The sequence below is a fragment of the Nicotiana attenuata genome, chromosome 6 (assembly GCF_001879085.1).
Source record: "Nicotiana attenuata strain UT chromosome 6, NIATTr2, whole genome shotgun sequence".
In the NCBI taxonomy this organism is placed as follows: Eukaryota; Viridiplantae; Streptophyta; class Magnoliopsida; order Solanales; family Solanaceae; genus Nicotiana; species Nicotiana attenuata.
Window position 1 is genome coordinate 19,701,851 of NC_031994.1, and position 23,796 is coordinate 19,725,646.

General features: G+C 38.4%; 1 protein-coding gene across 3 annotated transcripts in view; it reads left to right on the forward strand.

Annotated features, from left to right (window-relative positions):
• The window catches only part of LOC109226680 (pumilio homolog 12), a 6,108-nt gene continuing 5,171 nt past the window's right edge, over nucleotides 22,860–23,796 (forward strand). For 2 of the 3 annotated variants that reach the window (XM_019391506.1, XM_019391508.1), the window contains exon 1: nucleotides 22,860–23,068. The gene's annotated coding sequence lies outside the window, so the exon portion shown is untranslated. Of the gene's footprint in view, nucleotides 23,069–23,435; nucleotides 23,515–23,796 lie in introns of those variants that run through there. The other variant, XM_019391507.1, reaches the window with a different exon arrangement.

Sequence of the window (23,796 nt, forward strand, 5' to 3'; positions counted from 1 at the left end):
GATGTATGCCAATGTAATCTTCAATCTTTTCAAGGAGTTTGACAGATCTTCTTGATTGGGGACAGTTTTTAGCAAAATGTCCAATCTTGTGGCAAACAAAGCATCTGTTTTTCTTGTCAAAATTTTCTGGCCTTCTACGTCTGAAATATTTTGTGCGTCTTTTGGACCTTAATTTTCCATCTGGAATTCTTGGCCATCTAAATCTCCTGAATCCTTTCTGTTGCCTAGATGTATGTCAGGAACATCTTGCGCCGGTGATCATATCGGATCTGCAACATGCTTTGTCAAGCATTGGATTATGGTTGATAATTTGTTTTAGGGCTGAGCGCTTTGTACAAATGTCTTCCAATGCTACAAAAATAGCTTGCCTGATGTAGCCGACTTGTGGGACTGTTATTGACTGAAACTTTCTTCAGTGATGGTCATGGTTCGACTTGCCAATAACTTTGGAAGGGAAGAGACAAAGGCTTTCTTCAAGTTGATGTCTCCGCCGATTTCAAAGTATATCTTTACCATTTTTTGAAAATGCCCGTCAATGTCATTTCTGTCGAATGACACACACTTCATCTCGAAGAGTTGTCTTCGCATTTTCTCCCGTCTTTGACCAGTATCTCTACTGAAAACTTCATGTAGGATCCTGATATTGAAGGCAAAATCCTAGGATGTAAGGAAAGTATTTTTGTCTTGAATTCCAAATGAATTCACCAATATCTGAGAACCGTGAAGTTAGTTCTGACAGGATGATATACTTTTCTCGTTCCACCAAATTTTTGGTCTCCATCCAAGTATAGAAGTCTTAGATCCTTTGAGGCCATTTTGAAACCTTGACGTCATCTAAGGTGAAAGTGTGGAAACCAGTTCCAACTGGTTTTGACGCCATAGGCTCATATCTTCTTTTTGTGATTGGTTCATCCATCATGCCTTCTTGTTCCTCATCTACTTCAGATATTTCTGGGTCTCTCGTTTGTCTCACAAATATTGGGGGATCGTTATCCTCGGAAGATTTTGTTGTGGAATCATTGCTTGATTGAGAGCTATCCTCCATAGTATCATCGTCTGATGAATTTAGAGATTCTGACCATGTAGTATCTCCTTCTGACATGTTTCTTGGCTGGGAGACATCAGGTCCGGAGTCTTTTGATTAGAAATCATCAGACTTTCGGGGTTGGACCCTCTTGAACTTTCTCCTTGGTCTCGCCTTTTCTTGGTTTGTTTTTTGGTTGAAAGAGCATCTTTCCTTTCCCAAACCATTTTGCAATGTCGAATTCAGGTTCTTCTTTTAAGGGTTAGGTGAAAGAGATAGGATTCTGTGAGGTAGTAGGAAAAGCAAAAAAAGTATTGTCCAATTTTGGTAGGGAATATGCTTGTGTTGACATGGGGTAGAACGTAGATTTTGAAGGGAAGAATGGGGTTTTTTGTGACTCAAAGCGGTCATTTCTCAAAAGTTGGATTTGTTCCTTGATTGAAATCGTCTCCTTTTGTTGTTGCTGGAAGAACTGGAAAAGCAGACAAATCTCATATTGTAAATTTTCCAATCTTAGTTTCATGGCTTTGATTAGTCCTGCATGCTCAGACGATGTCTGCTCCACCTTTTTCTCGATTGTTTCCACTTTGCTCATTAACTTATTTTGTGCATGGGCCACGTTTTTTATGGTGTTGCCAATATTGTTGAGCACTTTGTTTTGGCAGATGGAATTTTCTGACTGCCAGTTCATTGTTACTTCGATGTCACTCGTTGGGGGTTTTTCTCCAGAAGGTAGTACTATGTTTTTCTTGGGGATTTTTGGAGCATGGCTGATACCCTCTTTTTCAAAAGTTTGAAGTGGAGGAAAATCTTGAGAATGGCTAGAACTTGAAGGGCTCAACATGAATATTTGTGAGTGTGTGGGAGTTTTAGGTTCAGGTGGCTTTTTGGATTCTGGGTTACCGACTGATGGTGGTTTGGGTTTTGGGGTAGTTTCACTATCTTCCCAACTTGGAGTGAATCTTTCTGATAATTTTGGCCATTCCTGGGGTTTGTAACTGACAAGAAATTCATATTTACCTGGATGGATTAATGAGCCAATTGAAGGATCTTTATTTTCATATTTGGCTCGAAATTGTTTTTCAGTGGTTTTCCCCTTTCTCTTGGATTTTGGTTTGGTTTCATTGAGGCGGAATCTTTCCCAATGACGCTGGTGGCATTCATCATATTCTCCAATTGGATCTTCGAAATAGTCTTGGCAGTCGCAACCAAGATCCCATGGGTAGTGTCCTGTAAAGGGGCATTTGAACCACCAAACTTGTTTACCCTATTTGTCAAAGTGTTGGCACCAGTCATGTTCTTGCATGATGCTTTGTATGTTCTAGAAGAACTCTCTGTCAGGTTCAGGATATGTATCTATTGTATCTTTTGGTTGAATCATTTGGCAAGAGAAGATAGTTTTATTGGGTTTTTTGAGATAGGAATGATCAAAGCTTATGCAAACGGTTTTGTCATTTCTTTTGGTAAAAGTTGGTTCACCAGATTGCAGAGATTCCTCTGGTTCCCTTAGCTTTTCATAATTTGTGATCCGAGAATCAGGAAGAATTTTGACAAGATCATCTCTGAAAATTTGTTTGGGTATTTGGGTGCACATGGTGTTTACTTTGGTAGCATCAATATTCAAGAGTAAAGCACTTTCTCCTCCGGGAAGGCAGAGATCCATGGCATGATTTTGGACCCGCCACGCCATTTGGTGATGAAGAGTGGCTTGGATAGAATCTTTGGCTTGTGGGGCACCTTGGATTTGGACATGGATTTTTAGTGTTTCTGTTAAGTATGGGTCATAAAGGGACATGTTGAAATTTGGAAAGATAGTTATGAAGACAGTCCCTGCATTCAAGGTAACTTCTGTTGTACCCAAATTTGCATGTTGGTATTCCAAGTATCTCGTATCTAGAAGAGAAAGTCGAGCAACAACAGGTTGACCTTTTCTTCCATGATAAGTCAGAGCAATTCAGATAGAACCAAAATGGATATGGTAAATTCGCGATTTCTCCATTGTTTGGGAAAATCATCCGGAATTTGGAGGGTAATAAATTGTTCCTCTCGAGTGGCAAGAATAGGATGCTGGTCAGGTTTTGAGGCAGCAACATATTCTTTGACTCCTTTTAGTCTGTGTTGGACTAAGTAACGAATTTGGGTCTAGGGTGCAAACGATTTTTTGGCAAAAGCTGAGTAAGGGTTTATGGGGGGGTAGTTTAGTGGAGGATACTTTCTGTTCATCGGGTAGGATATCTATTTCATGGAGGTGATCATATTTTTTGGACAAGGTTTTATATAAATTAGGGGACATATTCATTTTTGCAAGGGAAGAGGATGATGGAAATGACTCAAACATATTTAGTAAACTGTTCCTCCCCCCCGAAAGGATAACCTGGCTCTGATACCACAGTATAAGGAACAGAGCAAGAGACTCCAAGAAAGTAAACTAAATCATATATACGAAAGTTTTCCTACAAAGGGGCTGGCTTCAACAACCCATAATGAATGGCTTGCCAAGCTACACAAACAGTTAATTTGCTTATAGTCGCAAAAGTTTTCCTACAAAGGGGCTGGCTTCAACAACCCATAAGGGACGGCTTGCCAAGCTACACATAAATCAATGGAAGTATATACTGATGACATGCTAGTTAAGTCCCTGCGCGCAGAGGACCATTTGACACATTTGCAGGAAACATTCAAGATACTGAGAAAATACAACATGAAGATCAACCCCGAGAAATTCATTTTCGGAGTCGGTTCGGGCAAGTTCCTTGGCTTCATGGTATCAAATCAGGGAATTGAGATCAACTCCAATAAAATCAAGGCAATCGAAGACATCACCGTCGTGGACAACATTAAAGTCGTGCAAAGGCTGACAGGGCGGATAGCTGCCTTAGGCCGATTCATATCGAGATTGTCGGATCAGAGTCATCGATTCTTCCCTCTACTCAAAAAGAAGAACAATTTCGCCTGGACCCCGGAATGCCAACATGCGTTAGAAGAGTTGAAGCGATACCTCTCGAGCCCACCATTGCTTCATACTCCAAAGGCAGATGAAAAACTCTACTTGTACTTGGCAGTCTTGGAGATCGTGGTAAGTGGTGTCCTAGTTGGAGAAGAGCAAGGTACGCAATTTCCTGTTTATTATATAAGTCGAACTCTTGGAGAAGTAGAAACTAGATATCCACACTTAGAGAAATTGGCACTTGCATTGATAAGTGCCTCTAGGAAGCTAAAATCATATTTTCAATGTCACCCCATATGTGTATTAACCACTTACCCACTTCGTAATATTTTGCATAAGCCCGAACTATCGGGCCGATTGGCCAAATGGGCCGTCAAACTCAGTGGGTATGACGTCGAATATCAACCCCGAACGACCATCAAGTCTCAAATTTTAGCATACTTCGTGGCCGATTTCACGCCAACCCTCGTACCCGAAGTCGAGAAGGAACTCTTGTTAAAATTAGGTACATCATCGGGGGTGTGGACCCTTTTCACAGACGACACCTCGAATGTGAAGGGGTCCGGGCTACGTATCATTTTGAAGTCGCCCACGGGCAACACTATTAGATAATCCATCAAAACTTCTAAGCTGACTAACAATGAGGCCGAGTACGAGGCCATGATTGCGGGTCTCGAACTAGCTAAAATCTTGGGGGCGGTGTTGATATCCAATTTTTTCTCAAACTATTTTTTCAATTTGCATATATGCCTTCAAAATTACTTTTTATAATAATTGGTATTTTTCCATAATTTTTCATATTGCTATCAATTTATTTTCTAATTTATTCAGTACTTTATATCCAATAATTATTCATAAATTACATTACAAGTAATTCTTAGCTCAATACATCATTTTTTAATCCTATTAGGATTTAACTATTTCAGAAGTTAGCCAATTTGGCATTGTTTGGCTATAATTACAATAATTTTGCAATTATAGCCTAATGGTACACTTTATGCTATTTTATTTTAATAATCGGTCACTTATATTCTAAATATTAGCTAATTACCTTAATTTCACCTATTTAGCTTTAATTTCATTTTATCTAATCATTAGCTATTTTTATTAATTATTTATCTAATTTTAATTAGGTATTTGACAAATAGCCAATCCCATTTTTTCAATTATAACCTAAATCAAACCAACCCCAAACCCAATTAAATAACCCACCAGACCCAAGCCCAAACCCAAACCATACCCGACCCAATCCCTGGTCCAATCTGGACCATTGGTCAATTCTAATCAACGATCCAGATCCCCCCATACCATATTAAACCCTAATGACTACCCCCATCTCTCATTCCCCCCTCTCATTCTCTCTCAACCGGACTCTCTATCTCCTTCTCTCTATCTCTGGTTCTCTCTAGAACCTTCTCTTCTCTCCCCCTCTCCGATGGACCCTGTCTACCCTCTCCGGCCACCTCCCTCGCCGGAAACGATGGCCTCTCATCATCTCCTGGCCTCTTCTTCACTCCACACCGGTTTAACACTACCCTGAGGTCCTCAGGTGAACCTGGAGCGGTTCAACTCCTATCCATGGTCTTTCACGTCATTTTCCGGCCATCCATGGCTGTTTGAGTAAGATCTATGACTTTTCCGGCTAAAACCGGTAACACTTTATGGTTTTCTCATCTTCTCTGGGTTCTCTGAAACCCTAACTCTTAGGATTTTCTGATTTCTTTTAAATCTGTCTTAGATCTGTGTATATTATGAGCTTTTGTTGTTTTCCTCAAAGGTTTTTTTCCGATTTTTCTAAGGTAACTCTTCACCTTCGAACTAGGGTTCTTAAACACCTTTTCGAAAACGTTTCTTTCTTCTGATTTTTGTATTAATCTGCAAACATTTGTTTAAGCTTTCTCCTCTATTCGAGTTATTCTGTTAAAAACCCTAATTTCGTCTCTTAAACATCTTAGATATGTACAGATCTGAGAAGGATCGAACTTATTTTTACTTGTTTTATGGAAAATCTCCTAATTTTCGAGTGGTTTGTCATCTTCCTAAACTAGGGTTTCTGAAAATCCTTTTCTTCAAAACGCTTTCTGATTTTAAGTGCTTAATCCCCTGCGTCTATGTGTTTCGACTGATTTTGAAGTTCTTCCTTGACCCTAACTAGCCTACGTCAAAAACCCTAATTTTTAGGGTTCTCCGTTTGGTTTCTGTGTATTAGCGTGACTTACTGATTCTCATGTTTATTTTGAGTTCTTGTGATTTCTTGTGACTACCTTGCCTTGATATGCTTCTACTGAGTTTCTTACCCTAGACTTACACCAATTCTATGTGTTTGCGTTCATCTTGACTGTTCGCATCAAGACTTGCATCTTTCTCACCGATTCGGTATCGTTTGATCTTCATGTTTTGCTAGAGTTGTGTGCCTATTCTTGACTACCTATGTCTTACTCTATTTATATGTTAAACATGCTGACTCTTTTCCATGATTTTCTCTTTGATTGATTCTGCATTACTTATTACTTGGTGTGATTTGAACATTTTCCTTTGGACCCCCGACTCCTACCTTTCCATCTAATTTCATTAGTTGCATACCTTAATTAATTTTTCCTTGCCTTGTCTGCATTGCTACTGATTGTTTCCTTAATTTGAAAACTTTCTGAACCTAGCCTTACTTACCTGTTCTATACTGGTACTATTTTGAAATCTTTCCTTATTTGTTATACTCCAGCCGTGTATGATTTCTTTCCTTACTTGTCACCTACTCTTTACCATTTACACTAACTCCCTTAATCAACGGGAGATTCGAACCAAATTTTTATACTGAGTTCTATAAGTACTGAAGAATTCATTCTTGCCTTATTTTAACCAGTTTTCAAACTACTATATAAATGACTCTCTTCTACAGTCTTAACACACGAACAACAGTTCAGAATACACACTTACACACTCAAACTCTCTTTTCTTTCTCTGCTACTTGTGCTAACTGCTTGTCTAGCCGGTTGAAAGCCAAGGCTAGACTGTGGGACTCTACTTGCTTTACTTTTCTGCACTTTACTCCCTTAACTGGTATGTTCCTAGTTCAATTCTGAAACTCAACTCTACATGCTCCACGTCTGTTAATCTATGTCTCCTTCTGCACTATTTTAATGGCTTATGTATTTAATTAACCTTCTTGTTTACTGCTTATTTCAGCTTGTTAAGTTTTGCCCTCTCTTGTTCGAATGTATAATCAGCATGTCTGGGTCTCACTCGTCTTGTATGATACTTGGCCAGCATGTTTGCTTGAGTTCTTGTAATATGCTCATGTTAGTATCATAGACTCCTAATGTACTTGATTAACTCTAAGCTGCAAGACTAATTTTGTGTAATAAACCCCTGTCCTCAGCATGACTACTCCCATACCATTTTTCTATGTCTTACTGCCTATTACTATTCCAATTTCGAGCATGATTCCCTTGCTAACACTTTGAAGTAGTAGTCTTGGGTTCTGGATGCCAATCAGTTCCTGCTTGTTCTTCATACTTGCAGGTCTATATGCTTCTCCTCTTATCCATGTTTGTGTGTTTCATAATTGGCCCCAACCCCTTACATCCCTGCTTGTGACTTTTGAAATTGTACTATTCTTTGAACTTGCTCTGTGTGTGCTGTCTTGTTCTAAGTTGTTGTTGCTCCTATTTCCTTCCTCTTTCAAAGCTGTTTTTTCCCTAAAGCAACTCTTCTGTTGTTCTGCAAACTTATTTCAAACATGTTGTTTCAAAACTGTTTCCAACTCAACTCTTTTAAATCTATGTCAAGCACTCTCACATATACTCTTAGACCATTAGGTTCTGCCCCTTTTATGTGAGCCTTGCCTTGGGACCCTTGAGCTCCCTCTGAACTTGGACATATAAAAGCTGGCCTTTCCACACTGCACTTACTCTGTCTTGGCTATGAAATCTGGGTGTGAGCACTGCCCGGGATCCCTTGAGGTTCTTAGGGAACTCTGACATACCCAGATATGAGAAAGACTATGGAACAATCTTGGCTTGAGGTGATTTATTACGTAACTCAGGGAGGAAGTCCTAATCAGTTGTTGAAAGTCTGGGCCTGTTTTCAAGCTCTCTATAGTGTAATTTTTACTTTCTTATGTAATTCATTTTAGTGTTGGTCTGTAATAATTATTTGTAATGACTCTGGAGTTGGATAGTGATAAGGGATGGGTAATATGCATCCGGGGTAGAAATCATGATCCTAGGATTACTTTCTCTATGCGCAATTGCAGCCATGTTTAGGTACAACATGCCATGCATTAGATATCATGCTATTTAGGATTTATATGTACTGTTTTCAGCACCTCATCCACACTTAGAAATCCTGTCTATAGGGTAGATAATAACAATAAAATAAGCTGCTATTATGTGATTATGCCCATGTAAACATGTTCTAAAATTTCATTTAGAAATCCTGCCTTAGGGTAAACGTGTTAACACACTTTGCTATTCATGCACTCCCTATATTGTAACCATGCTCCGCATTTAGAAATCATGTTCGAGTTATTATGCATCATGTTGTATTAGACGTCATGTTATAAGATCACACTTATCCAATCACACCTAGGTATAAATAATCCTCCTGCTCTAAATAAACTAGTAATTAGTCTCTGGATGTTTGCAACAGTTAGAATTGCATGCTATTAGGTATAACAGCCTGGAATTATTAACAAATAACTGCTGCATGTTATTTTACGCCTAGGCAAGCCTTAGGTAACGAACTTTTAAATAAAACCAGAACCGTCTTTGTGATTAGTGTTTAACTGTCAACGTGTTAAAACCAGTAGGCAAGCCAAATTCGAACTTCTTTTCTGAGTCATGTAATAAATCTGGTTCTGCTGTTATCACTTAGATACCATGCCTTAAGGATTCTGAGTTCAAATGTGGACCTTATCTGTGTATGAGTCGTGCTGTCTATGTGCATTACCTGTGGAGGTATATCTGAAGCCTTCTATCAGTTTTCTGTGTTTTCCACCTAAATGAAGTCCTATATGTTCTTATTTGTCGCCTAGTATTTTGCCTTTAAACCTGAGGGTCTACCTAGAACCCCCCCCCCCCCTTTTATAGGATATGAGTCCTAAATTCCTCCGGGACTAATAGGAAGGGACGGGTAACAGCATGCAATAGGGGTCGAGACCAACCTTCGCTTTAATTACCTTCACGGGGCGGGAAAGGGTAGATATGGATATGATGACCGGTGCGCTAATGCCATGCGTAGACCCTTTCTAAGGAGTGTGATTACCGGGCTTTGTACCGATGTGATCCTATAGGCTAACCAACCTAGGACACCCCTTTATATTCACAAACACTCTTAGATTGTACTTCTTTTCAAAATCTTGTTTTTCATTAACCGTTCTTTCAAACATCTGTGTATTTAAACTTAAATCCCCTACTATTTGAGCCATACTTGTTTATTTGCCAATTGTACAAATTCACACAATACTGTTTGGCCGAGAACCACACTAGTGGATCTTGAGGGATGCCTAACACCTTCCCCTTAGGATAATTTCAAGCCCTTACCTTATCTCTGGTTACCAAACGTAGTTATAAATGAACCCTATAGGTGCCCTAACGCACCTTAAATCGTTAGGTGGCGACTCTTCAAAAATGCAAACCCCTTTCCCAAAAGGAAAGAGTTGTACCAAAATGTCATAAAACCCGATTCTGCGAGGAAAAAAGGGGGCGCGACAGGCGGAAGTCACTGAAGCCAAGTGCGACTCTTTGCTGGTAGTAAACCAAGTAAACAAAACCCTCGAGGTTCGAGAGGACAGAATGCAAAGGTATTTGGATAAGCTACAGGTAACTTTGCACCATTTTAAAGAATGGACCTTGCAACACATACCCCACGAGCAGAATAGTGAAGTCGATGCCCTTGCAAATCTGGGGTCATCAATCGAGGAGGACGAAATCAGCCCGGGGACTGTCGTACAACTCTCGAGGTCTGTGATCGAAGAAGGTCACGTTGAGATAAACTCCACGAGCTTAACTTGGGATTGGAGGAATAAATATATCGAGTACTTTAAAAATGGAAAGCTCCCACCCCACAGAATCGAGAAGATAGTTGGGCTCGAGCGGTATCTTTTTCCGAGGCAAGACGGTCCATGTTCTGCTTCTACCCCAAAGTCTCTGCCTCTTTTATCTCTGCCTCCTCGCGAAGCTGCTCGATTTCTCGGCCTTCTACTGAACCTACAGGATCTAAGTGTTAGTCACCAATATCAAATTGATATTTCAAGCTCCTAAAAGTTTACATTACCTGCTCGATGAGATCGGTCTGCTTCTTATGGGCTGTTGCCAATTCAGCTCGGAGGTCCCTGATCTCCTCTTCTTTCTGCACATAGAGGCATTTGAGGGAGTCTCTCTCCTCTGTGAGCCTTTTGAGATCGGCCTCACACCGGTTCAGCTCAGCTTGGGATTTGGTGAACGCTTCCCGATGAAGCGTAACAGCCTACGAAGAAAGGAAAGAAATCAGACAGAAGGAAATAAAAGCAAACATAATAACGGGGGATGGAATTTACCTCGTTCAGGAGTCGCTGAGCCTCATAAAAAATGATCATTATATCTAGGTTGAAAACATTATCTACCCCCGCAAGGCAGCCACGGAATATGTCTTCCCTTTCATGGGTCGTTCCTACATCGTGGGTCTCCATAGACCGAGCCTCCTAAAATGGCCCTTCATAAAACGTGGGGCCGGGCGGCGAATCATCAATATTAATTGCCCCAAGCAAGTCATTTGGGGCACTCTCTCCCTTTTAAGGGCGTCGGGACCGGATCCTTCGGGCACACTCACCGGCTGTTCATCACGGCAGGAGATATCTTCGGCCCCTGATGACTCGGGGACTTTGCTCGGACCACCTTTCGAGATGTCCTCGGTTTGAGGATGAGCTTCCTCGACCATCACCGGCTCAACTGCTTTTGAAGCTTCAACGCTTCCTCTCTTTCGAGCCACTAGCTCGCAACCAGCATCTTCTCCCTACTCTTCTTTATCTCGTAGTTTTTGGGCTACGACAATAGACAGAGCAACGGAGTCATTCTTCGACTTGCGAGCCTTACTCTCTTAGGCTTCAAGATATCGGAAGGCGAGGCCCTTCACTTTTTCTTGTCCTTAGCCGATTTGGGAGCTACCTCTTCCTCGGGCGGGGCTAGCCTCATTTCAGCAACATCCCCGAGGCCTGCATAAAAGGGAGTCAAGTATAAATAAAAAGAAACGTTTAAAAGGTGTACATGATAAGCTTACCATGATTCTTGGCCTCCCATCGGCCCCTCGCTAAATTGCGCCACGAGCGCTCAACATATGTGGAAGTCGAAGCCAGCTTTCGAACCTAACTTTCGAGGTCCGGGATTGCTCCGGGCACCGAGGGAACCACTACATCACAAAAAAGACACGGGTGAGAAAAGATGCGGGTGAAGGAAGGTAAAAGAAACAAAGCAATCAACATAAGATAATGATGGGTTTACTTATGCCATTCCTTGGGGAATGGCATTTTCACGGCCGGGATTATATAGGAGGTCGGACAAACCGACACATCCATCCCCGATCTTTGTCCTCGTTGTCGATGCCCCCTTTTTCCTTAAAGGAAAAATCGGGTTTACGACATTTGGGCGGACAACTCTATTCCCTTTGGGAATTTGGGTTTTGGAGGTTGAAGAGTCGCCACCTAATGATTAAGTGCATTAGGACACTAAAAGGGTTTTTTGAGTTGGAAAACCAGAGTTTGGGTAAGGGCTAGAAATTATCTCGAGGGGAAGGTGTTAGGCACCCCTCAAGATCCACTAGTGTGGTTCCTAGCCATGTTATAATTGTGACTTCAAGTACAAGTAACAAATAAGCGAATAAAGGCTCAAATATGACGGGTTAAAATTTGCAGATAAGTTAAAGTTTGAAGAAAACAGAAAGGGCTCGAATTTTTTGAGGAAAAACAGCTTGAAAAATTCTAAAAAAATGACAGAATAAACAAATAAAGGGAAGGGAGTCCTAGGTTTACAAATAATATGGATCACATCAATGCAATACCCAGTAATCACTCCTCCAAAGAGGGGCTACACATGGTATTAGCGCACCGGTCATCATATCCATATCTACCCTTTCCCACCCCGTTTAGGTAGTAAAGCGCGGCATAGTATCGTTGCTTATTGCATGCTATTACCCGTCCCAATCCTATCAGTCCCGGAGGCATTTGGGACTACTAATCCTAAGGGGAGGGAGTTGGGCTTTTCAGAGTTTAAAAGGATAAAAGTCTAAGGCGACAAACAAAACACATAAGCAATTAAGGGGGGAACAAGTAGTAGTTAAAGGCTCAAACAGGCCTCCTCATTTAAAGAAACAGATTGTTTAGCACGACTTACAAATACTAGTTAGGTCTTTAATTAAACTTAACGTAGGAAGGATGGCTGATTTAGCACATATTTTCAGATAAGAAGTCCGAATTAGACCTGCCTGCTGGTTGTAATTATTAAAGATTGGCAAAGTTGATTAATTACCTAAAGGTTTGCCTAGATGAGGCCTGCAATCGAAGTATCTAACATTTGCAGAAGTCATGCTGGTTTAAACAAAGATTACTGATTTAAGAGACAACAAAATCTACAGGTATTAAACGACATTCACTACTGATTTTAGACTTGTAAACGAGCTAGACGATTCAGATTCATTTAGTTAACCCTATAGGCATGCTTTTTAAGTGTGATTGACGTTTGTAAGAGTGTAGGGATCCTATAGGCATGGTAGCTAGAGTGCATTTGTTATTTGTTAACCTATAGATTGTCTGCCTAAGGTGTGTATCAAAAGTGCAGAAAACTTATAGACATGATTTCTAATGCAAATGAGTAGCTTACAGGCAGGATTTCTATATGCAGTAATGAATAACTTATAGGCAGGATTTCTATGTGCAATAATGAACAACTTATAGACAGGATTTCTATATGCAATAATGAACAACTTATAGGCATGATATCTATACGCAGATGAATGAACTTTGTAGGCATGATTTCTAGTGCAGTAATGAACAACTTATAGGCACGATATCTATATGCAGATGAATGAACTTTGTAGGCATGATTTCTAGTGAAGTAATGAACAAATCGTGATTGCAGAAGTAGACCTAAAGCATGGTATCTACCCCATATGCATAACATGAGAGTCCCTCCCCCATTTTTACTATACGCCCCGTAGTTATTACAAACTATTACAACTGAATGATTCCAGAAAAAAAAATACATCAGAAGTTAAAATTCCAACCAAGGAGAGCCTAATTCAGACTCCTAGTCTGACATATGGAATAAACCAACTTCCAAGGACTAGATTTTCCAAAGCCTTTCTCTTATTGGGATGTGTCAAAGTTCCAAGGAGTTTCATGAACTCCAGGCAATGCTTACACCCCAAATATCATTGTAGAAATATAGTGTAGTGTGGAAGGGCCAACCCTCAAAAGTCCAAGTTCAGAGGGAACTCAAGGTCCCAAGGCAAGGCTCATAGGAGGAGGGGCAGAACTTAGAGACTAGGAGTAAATGTAATTGCAATAGAGGGGAATTAGGGAGGGCGATGGCAGGTTGGTGGTCATGCCCAGCAATTGGGATGCTGGCACACCCCTGACCAGTCTGTCAGCTTTAGAATTGGGAGTTAAGACCTATTGAAGGTCAGGTTCAGCCCTGGACAACAATTTGGATGCTGGCAGGCTATACCTTAACTCAGCACACATAGGGGAATGGGGTATGGGGATTCATACTAGAAACAAGATGCAAGAAAAGAGCAGGCAAAGGGGCATACCCAGCAAGGAGACATACTGGCACACCTTCCAGCCTACTTAAGGGTTAGGGGGTCAAAAACATAGGTCATGGACAACAATTCTTGCTGCCATGCCCTAAGTCCCACTCACAAACACATAGGGGTAATGGGGTAGGGAGCAATTGTTCATAAGGAAGAGAAGCAGGCAATAGCATATAGGCACTTTAAATCAGATGTTACACTTTACAAAGGATAGAAAGTGGACATGGATACAAGGACTGTAAATAAACACATTGGGGCGATACTGAAATTAATTTTAGGACATACCAATTTCAAAGAAGCAAGTAAAGAGAATCAGTAGTCTTGTAAAAGCCAAAATGCAGACAAGAAGCAAGAATGCTCTAAGTATAAGTTTAGAAAAGAATTGTGATTGTGATTTTACGAGTGTGTGTGATTGTTCTCAATCCCTCCGTCTTGTGTTAAGGAGTCATGTATTTATAGTGTAGAAAGCAGGCAGAAACAAGGCAAGAAATAATTTTGAAAGCTGATTGCTAATCAATTACACGAAAATCTCCCTTAATTAAGGGATTCAGATTCAAACGGCATAACTAATTAAGGAAATAAATTAATCAAACTCTTTTCAAAGCAGTACAAGAGGGGTAAATACATAATAGTTATTTAAAGGCGGGGTTTTGACAGTACACGGTGGTATAATTAAGGAAAGAGAATCAATTAACAGCCACGAAATCAGAAGTCCAAAAACATGGTGTGAGTGAACCCAGTCAGAAAAGGTGAAGAAAAGGTTTTACTTAAGGAAAATCAGTAACACTCAATTAACCCCAAAAAAAAAGGATTCTGATTAAGTTGGAAAGCCTTTTGAAGAAAGGTTCAACACACACATATAAAAGAACTGTCATGCTAATCAGAAGGGTCTAGTATAGAAGAATTCAGAGTCATAAACAAAGAGGTTCAAATTCAGTATATAGGTTCAAAATGAGTTTGAGAGAGTCCAGGGCTCCAAATAGAACCCTAGTCCAAACACAAGACCAAACTCGCCAAAACCCCCAAATCCTAGGGCTTTCAACTCGAATCAGACACAGAGGAGAGAAGACAAATAACTGAACCAGGCTCAGAGGTCTCTTTCAAAGACTTATGAGAAAACGAACAGATACAATAGCATGTTCGAAGCAACAGAGTGAAGAAGTTGATTCGAAACATAGTGAGAGTAGAAGGAGCATGTTTTAAGAAAACTTGGAACTCAAACAAGTTAATAAGAGCAAAAGAGGTAGTATAGCACTTAAGAGAACAGTAGAAGAAACACGTTTAAAAGAACTCAAACAAAGGTCCAGTGAAAGGCAAACAAAGAATTAAAATTAGTAGAAAATTACAGTAGAAGAACACAGGGGTATCGGAAAAACCCAGCAAAAGAACACATAAGGAAACCTAGCAAGATAAACATGGGAGAGCATGATATAGAAACGTAGTAGAAGAAAGAACGGGGCACAGTAGAAGAACACGCAAACATAAGAACACAGTAGAAGATCATGCAAGGTAGAAAAAGAAAACATAAGAACATAGCATGGACAAATACACATAAAGAGAAGAAGAAAAAGAGTCAGAGAAACATTTCGAAACTTTCAGAAACCCTAAATCGAAGAGGAGTAATTTTTGAAAGAAAAATCGGGGAAAACGTTTCAAAACTCCAGTAAAGCACAGATATAAAACCGATCTAAGAAAACAATTAGAGAAATCTCGAATAGCCAGGGGTTCAGAGGTACTCTAGAATGAGAAAGGCTTGGAAAAGGTCCGATCTTGGTCGGATGAGTTAGAACCAGGCTCGAGATGCTTTGGATATGCCGGAGCGAGGCCGGAAAGGCCATAGAACCTTGAATCGACGGAGATCTGGGTGAAAACCTTCGAGGTCAGACCTCGAATCTTCAAGTACCAAGTGTATAAGAGCAAAGGGAGGTGAGTTTAAAGCTCCCGTGGCCTGGGAGGCCATGGATTCCGGTGGGTTTAAGGTAAAAGACGGTGAGAGGGTGCTAGGGTTAGGGGAAGGTTTGAGAGAGTTTGAGAGATAAGAGGATTCAAAGGCGGCTGCCTGGTTGAAAATGAGTTAAGGTTGGGGTGTTGGTAGATTAAAAAGGAACGGAGGGATCGTGGTCGTTGATCATTTTGATCAACGGCCTATATTTAATGGGGAGCCGGGCGGGTTGAATTAATTGGATCAGGGGCGGGTAATTGGGGAATTGGGCCAGTCCAATTGAGGTTGAAATTTGGTTAATTGGGGGGCTGATTTTAGGCTAAAATTGAAATGGAATAGGGCTAGTATTTAAATAGCCATTTTTCCCTTTTTATTTTATAAAAAAAATAGTAAAATAATTTTTGAAAACAAATTAAAGGTGCTAAATTAATAAATAATATATAAATATTAAATTAAAAATACTGGAATCAATTTTATAATTATAAACGCAATTAATTCTTAAAAATAGGCTAATATTACAATTATATGCAATTTAGCTTTAAAAAATACTAATAAATTTGTAAAAAAATGCGCAAAAAATACCTTAGCTATATTTTGGGATAAATATGAGAATAAAAATAAATTAATCACCAAAATGATAATTTTGGGGATAAGTATTGGGGTTTTCCTTGATAAAATAGGGCAATAAATTGATTAAAAAATCTTTTGAAAATTAAGAAAAAATAAATAAACCCTGGGACATGCTCATATATGCATACATATGCATCCTTAAAGTATTCTGCATATAAAAATACATAGGGAAAAATTGGGTATCAACACTCGTCTGTGCTCGAGAACAACACCTTTGTGGCTCGACGATGGATCCTTATTAATCCGCCCCGATAGAGACGGGGACTATACAGTCTCATGAGGTGGTCGAGGGTAAATGGCATCCCTTCGACCTTACTCACGAAGAATCGGAGCAAGATAACAATGAGCCAAAAGGAGGGGTGTATTTGGCGAAGAGTTATTCGGTATTGGCGGCAGAAGTCGATAATAATGGGATCGACATGACCCAGCGTGAAAGGGTAAGTGTAAACACTTAGAAACCCTTCCACGTAAGTAGTTATATCTTCCTCGGGAGTAGGAACCACTACCTCTGCGTTTTCTCAGTGGAAGTCCTTTTTCACCTGCTCGAGATCGCCTTCGGTTATCGAGCATATATATCTTGACATGAGCTCACAGCCGCCAGGGACCAAAGAGGGCTTTTCAATTTTAAAATAAGAAGAAAGGTCGCATGAACCGGGAATGCACTCTTTTATGCATGACTCCACCGGCGTTTTATCACCGGCCGGCCGCGATGAAGGCTTTGTCCTTTTGTAGGACGGTTTTGGAGGTTTTTGCCATTAATTCAGGTAGAAGGAAGCAGAAAGAGGTGAAACTCGGTATTCTTGATACTAACGAAGTTGACTCAACGGGTGGTGAAAGAGAAGAGATGGAGAGAGTAAGAAACTTAGAAAACTTGGTGGAGGTGAAAGTAAAATTTTGATTCAATCAAAGAGCCAATATTTATAGATTTACGGCAGCGGTTCGGTGGTGCTAGTGGCCGACCGTCCACTGGCAAGCATTAATGGTTTGGGGAACTATACCGACGGGACGTTTCGGTTACCTCAATCGCTTACGTCACGGGGTGACATCATTATCGGTGTCTCCAGAAAATAGAGGCTCAAGTCCTTTCTTATCATCTTATTCTAAGAAACGAGGGGACTATCTGTATACGGTAAAAATCGGGGCTACCCGATTTCATTCTTTGGTCGAGGCGGGAATGTCAGGTCAAGGAGCTAGGACGTCGAGCCCGGAATCGAAGCCTTTTTTCGGATCGAGGTCGACGTCAATTACGGCCAGAGAGAGACATATATTCCGAGTGACATTGGTACAGCTTGATAATGGAAAAGCGAGATATCCGCGATTGGTTGAGGATCGTGGCGTGAATCTCGGAACGGATCAATCCACGGCGGTTAATTAGATGTTAATATGATTTTCTACTATAATTAGAAGTGTACCTTATTTAGGACTCCTCTATTATATAAAGAGAGATCCTATTCATTTGTAAGGATCATGGTTCACTGATAAGAATATATACACTCATTACTTTCCTGCTATTTCACTTACTGTTCATCAGAGTTGCTTTATCATCTACTATTCTACTACCCCACCTCGAGACTACCCCAAGTCGAGGTCGAGACCTGGCTAGCATACTGGTTTGATTTATTTTATTCTCTAATTTATTCATTTATTTTCTTGCATATCAATTGGTATTGGACGAAATCACATATCCTTAAAACCACAATATAAATTTAATTGTTATCCGAATTTGAGGGTAAACACTGAGTTTGAACCTCTTTTTTTTCCTTCAGAAACAGCGTTTCTTTCACAAAAGCAGCTAAACAAAACCCTGCTTGTAAATACTTCCCGAAAAGTATTTTTCGATCAGCCAAATTCTTGGATTGTAATTTTTTTAAGGGAAAACAGTTTTTGCCAAATATAAAAAATGATTTCTCGTGCTTTGCGGTGAAAGTGATTTTTCGTTGCGACAATTTTGTATACTGCTTTAACCAATACTTGTATATTATTGTTAATCACTTAATCTTTACTTACTATAAATCATCAAAATACCATCTACTGAGCATCCTATCAATCTTATAAAAAGTTTTCACTCTCCAACCAAACGTGGAAAATAATTTTTTAGAAAATAAATCATTTTCTAGAAAGCATTTTTTCAAAAATATATTTTGTTACTAAACGCATTTCGACGCTTTGTGCTCATATAGCTTTTTCGACGCTTTGTGCTCATATAGCTTTTTCGACGCTTGCCCCTCGGGGAAGACCCGTTCTTTCAGTAATTCGTCTGTCTTCTAGCCAATAGTTAAATGCTGAGATAGCATTGTTTCAAGATCGATTTGAATTGGTTTTTTTTTCCTTTTATTAAATTTATCCACTAGAATAAAATTCACTTGAGTTAACATAATATTATTGAACAAAGGCGTCTCAATAAAACTCGTGGCCTAAAGCCGAATTTTAATAAGGGACTTTAATCTTTTTTTCTTTTTTGTCTATTGTATAGTTATCTTGCAAAATATAGTATTAATATTACATTGATTTCTTTTTTCTTTCTTTCTTTTTGTCTATTGTGTAGTTATCTTATAAAATATAATATTAATATTCATATTAGTAAGAAAATTCAAGTTAATAAGATGTTAGCCACGTATTTGCAATTCGTTATTTTGGATCTTACTGTTAAAAAATATTATTTTATCAATATGAAGATTTGAGTATCTTAATTCAAAGTTCTAAAATATTTCTAGTGTTGCAAAATAGATAGTCTTTCTCTCCATTTTTATAAGAATTTTGTATTTTTTTCTGTTTTTTTCTAAACTTTAATATTGTCTAAGCGAAAATACGATAGTAAATTCACAACTAAAAATATTTTTGGGACCCCAAAATTTAGGGGCCTAAAGCAAAGGCTTTACTAGCCTGCCCCTAGAGCCACCCTTGTTATTGAAAACAAAAAGGTAAAAGAAAGATACAGTATTTTTCATGGCTGTTCCATGATACCAAGCCATTCTCTCGGCGTGTCCCAACACATTATTATTTTGAATGCATGCTTTCGAGGAGCCTCAACCCTAAAAGTTCTATCTGTATTTTACGCATTATTTTTCTCCATTATTCATTTCTTTCTATGGCAATTACTGTATAAATAATCATACAAACTGTATGTATATTTTTCTTCACATTCAAAGCTTAAAAGTTCCTAGCATTTGTTCTTTTATAAAAAGAAAAGAAATGAAAAGTATCATGACAGGCACAAATATAATTAAAAACGAAGAATTTTTTTCTTATGTTCAGGGGAAGCAAGGAAAGGAAAATGTCTAATTAAACCGAACCTTACACTTAATTTTTTGTAGTCTATTAAAATCTTTGCTTTAGGCGCTCAAAATTTTTAGTCTCCAAAAAATATTATTGGAATACATAAAAATATTTTTAGATAATAATGAAGTTTGTAGAAAAAAATATAAAATTTGTGTGAAAAGAAAGGAACAAAGTATGTCTACCTTTTAATATTAGAAATATTTTAAAACTTTGAATTAAAGTACTCAAATCTTCTTATTAGTGAATAAAGCTTTTTACAACAAGATCCAAGGTAATGTTACATCTTATTAACTTGAGTTAACCCCATGCTAATATAAATAATAATATTACTAAGTAAAGTTAAATATCTTATATTTTGTAGGAATACTACACTATAAATAAGTACAAAAGAAAAGCATAGATAATATTAATTTTTTTTGCATATATTTATATAGGTGTATACAATTTAGATTCTTATTAAAATTTGACTTTAGACCACTAAAGTTTTTGAGCAGCCCTTATTATACTCTCTACTATTTAGTAATCCATGGTAAAAATAGAAGTAACAATGAGTCATTTTAGGGAAGAAATGGAAGAATAGAAAACGTTAATGGTTGTTTTTCAGTTTTTGTTGCTAGAGAATAGGCAAAGGCACTGGCATCTAGGAATTTCTCTCATGTTGCTCCCTAATCATGTAGTGATTAACTAGTAGCTTTTCCCTCCTCCAATGCATTAAAATTATTTTAGGCTAAAAACTAGACATTATTTTCTCTGAAATGAATGGAAATATAGTAGTACAATCAATTGCACATCCGTAGATCCTAAATATTCAACTATGTCTTAGTGACTATGATAAAAACCCATACCTATTTTAAAATCATATGATTGTAATCCATTTCTACTTGTTCTAAAATGAACTTAAGCTAATATTGATCATGAATTTAGTTTCTTTTTTACATATTTTGGCATGCCATTTCCATTGATGACAAAATTCAGGAAGCGAGGCTCAGATGGTTCAAACACGTACAAAGGAGAAGCCTAAATGCCCGGTAAGGAGGTATGAGCAGTGACTTTGGAAGGCATGAGAAGAGGTAGAGTGCGGCCTAAGAAGTATTGGGGAGAGGTGATCAGACAAGACATGACGTGACTTAAGATTTTCGAGGACATGACCCTTGATAGGAAGCTATTGGAGGTCGAATATTAGGGTTGTAGATTATGAGGTAGTTGAGTCTATTTCTACTTCGTACATATGTGAGGCTAGCCTGATAGGATTTTTGTCTTAGACCACTAGTGGTTAATATCGTGTCCTCACTACTCTTTTGTTTTTTACAGTGCCGGGTCTATTTACTGATTATTGCTTTTAATCTATTTTCTGGTTTTTATGATGTTGTTATTATTCTTATGGTTTCTGTTGATCGTACCGATATATTATCTCTTTTCATCTTCTTGAGCCGAGGTCTTTCGGAGACAACTTCTCTACTCCATTAGGGTAGGGGTAAGGTCTCCGTACACACTAACCTCCCCAAATCCCATTAGTAAAATTTTACTAGATCGTCATTATTGTTGTTGTTGTTGTTGTGGCAATGCCATTGTCTCTGAGACAAAGAAATAAAATATAAAATAGAAAGAAGTTTTACAGTTTCCTTGTGTTTGACAAATTCAAAGCCTGTTATAATTTAATGTGAAGCATGAACAAGTCAAACTTTAACATCAAATTCGATTTTTTTTTAATTTTCTAGATCTTCAGGCGTAAATTATCCGTGAATTTTCATTCTCCTCCTTTCTCAAGTTTATACATACCTATCCCAGCTATAAAAATACAAAAACAGATGCGAGAAACCTAAAATCGCATCGTCTCTAATGCTAATTTTGTTAAATTTCGAATATGATTTTGTGAGAAATTTGGAGTGAGTGTTATTTCAGATTTGTTACAAATAGTTTAAGTAGGATGTATACAAATTTTGAACTAGTCATTTAACGGAGATTTAGACTAGTTTTGAACAAAAATTGCTAGTGAAAATCGTACAAGAAGTTCGTCAGAGATACTTATATACTTTACACAATGTTATACACTTTTACACAATGTATAAGCACATTAGTGAAAATGTTCATGATACACTATGTATATAGGTATATAAGAAGAATAAGAAAAAAATGTGAGAAATCCACCAAATACCTGTAAATAATGTCTCAACCTTGTATATAACAGTGTATAAGGGGTGTTTATACACTATTATACACTGTTATACAAATGAATCCTATCAATGGAGCTTTATAGGTTCTTCTTCTTCTTCTTCCTTGAGACACTTCTAGAATCTGACTCAATCTAGCTCAAATCTACTCCAAATCACTTTAAATTTAAGTTTGAACTCTTCTTGATGATTTCAATCAATTGGGACAACTTCCAATCCAAGCAACTAACAAACTCGAAAAACCCAATTTCGAAAATCAAAAGTTCGATTTGAATCTTGAATTGAAGGGGGGGGGGGGGGGGGNATTTCATAATATAAATAATACTTCAAGAAGCTGAATCTACAATTAAATTCTAAGCTAATATACGAAATTATGTAAAATGACCAAAATGCCCCTCGGGCCCACGCCTCGGAATCGGGTAAAATTTATATTTCTAGAAACCTCTTACTCTCACGAGACTAACCATACCAAAATTGTCCAAATCCCATAACATTTCGACCCTCAAATCCGTGATTCTATCCCAGGGGGTTTTCTAAACTTTTCCAACAAAATTCACGGATTAAATGCCAAAACTAGTAATAGATTCGAGTAATCTAACAAAAATTAAGTTAAGAACACTTACCCCATTGTTCCCTCTGAAAATCTCTCGAAAAATCGCCGCACCCGAGATCCAAATCGTCAAAAATGGAAAATGGGATCAGAACTTGACATAATCTGTCCAGCAATTTTTGCACCTGCGGTTACTGTTCACTGCAGGTGCGGTTACTATTCACCGTAGGTCCGGTACTGTTCACCGTAGATGCGGTTACTGTTCACCGCAGATGCGGTCACTGTTCACCGCAGGTGCGGTTACTTTTCACCGCAGAAGCGAAAAATGACTTCTGAAAATTGCAGCAGCTTTCTTGAAATCCGAATTGATCGGTTAACCTTCCGAAACACACCCGAGGACCCCGGGACCTCAACCAAATATGCCAACCAATCCTAAAACATCATTCAAACTTGTACCAATCTTCAAAATACTTCAAACAACATCAACACGCCTATTTTTCATCGAATTCATATCTATCTATGGTTGAATGCCACCTCTTCCTTTTTCTCTCTCTCTTCAGTTATAATCCTACGAAAACTCTTCACACGCCGCCTCACTTCACTTTCACTTCCTCTGTGTTTTTCACAATTCAAGAAAATCTCCCTTTTTGTTTGATTTTTTAGTAATCTTGAAAAATCAAGAAAAGCCTTTTCCTTGTGAATTCATAGTATGATCAATTCCATGGCATTATTGTTACTGTGATTAGTAAGCTCACTGTTCTTTCACACTGTGTTATGATCAAAGTTTTATGTTTTCTTACATGGGTTTTCTCTATTTTGTTCAATAGTTCTGAAAATATTGATATTTTGTTTGGGTTCTCATTTGATTTTTGATGATCTGTGGAATTGGGTTTTGAGTCCTCTGATGAATCTTGGATGTGTTTGTGGGAATCTGATGTGTTATTCTATTTTGTCTGTTTCGATTGTTTTTATGTATTTTGTTTGACGTCAATATCGAGGAGACTGGTTGGTAGACTATTGTCTGATATTCTGGATAATGACATATTTATTGTAAATGTGAGTGTGCTGACTCAGTTCTTGAACTGGGGATTTGTCATTCTTTTCCCAGTTTGTCTAGAATGTGAAAAATGCAGATTTCATCATCTGCTTCAAATGTGAACGAATTGCAGTGGAAAATATAGACAACTTCTCGTAATTTTTATTTTTATATAATATTAGAGTCAGATGAGCTTAAATAAAACATTTCTTTACCAAGTTTGTCTATGTTTTTCTTTGTTTTTGCTTTTCCTACAATCACTTTATTTGATTCTTTAGCTTAGATAGCGGATGATGCCAATATGTATCATTCTTGTAGCGGAATTTGTCGTGCAAAATTTTTGGTGTTTTTTTGCTTGCTGATGTTTTTCCTTTTTTTTTTTTGTGTGATAAATTTGGTTTGCAAGGAGGATATTTGATGTGTGTGTGCGTGTATAT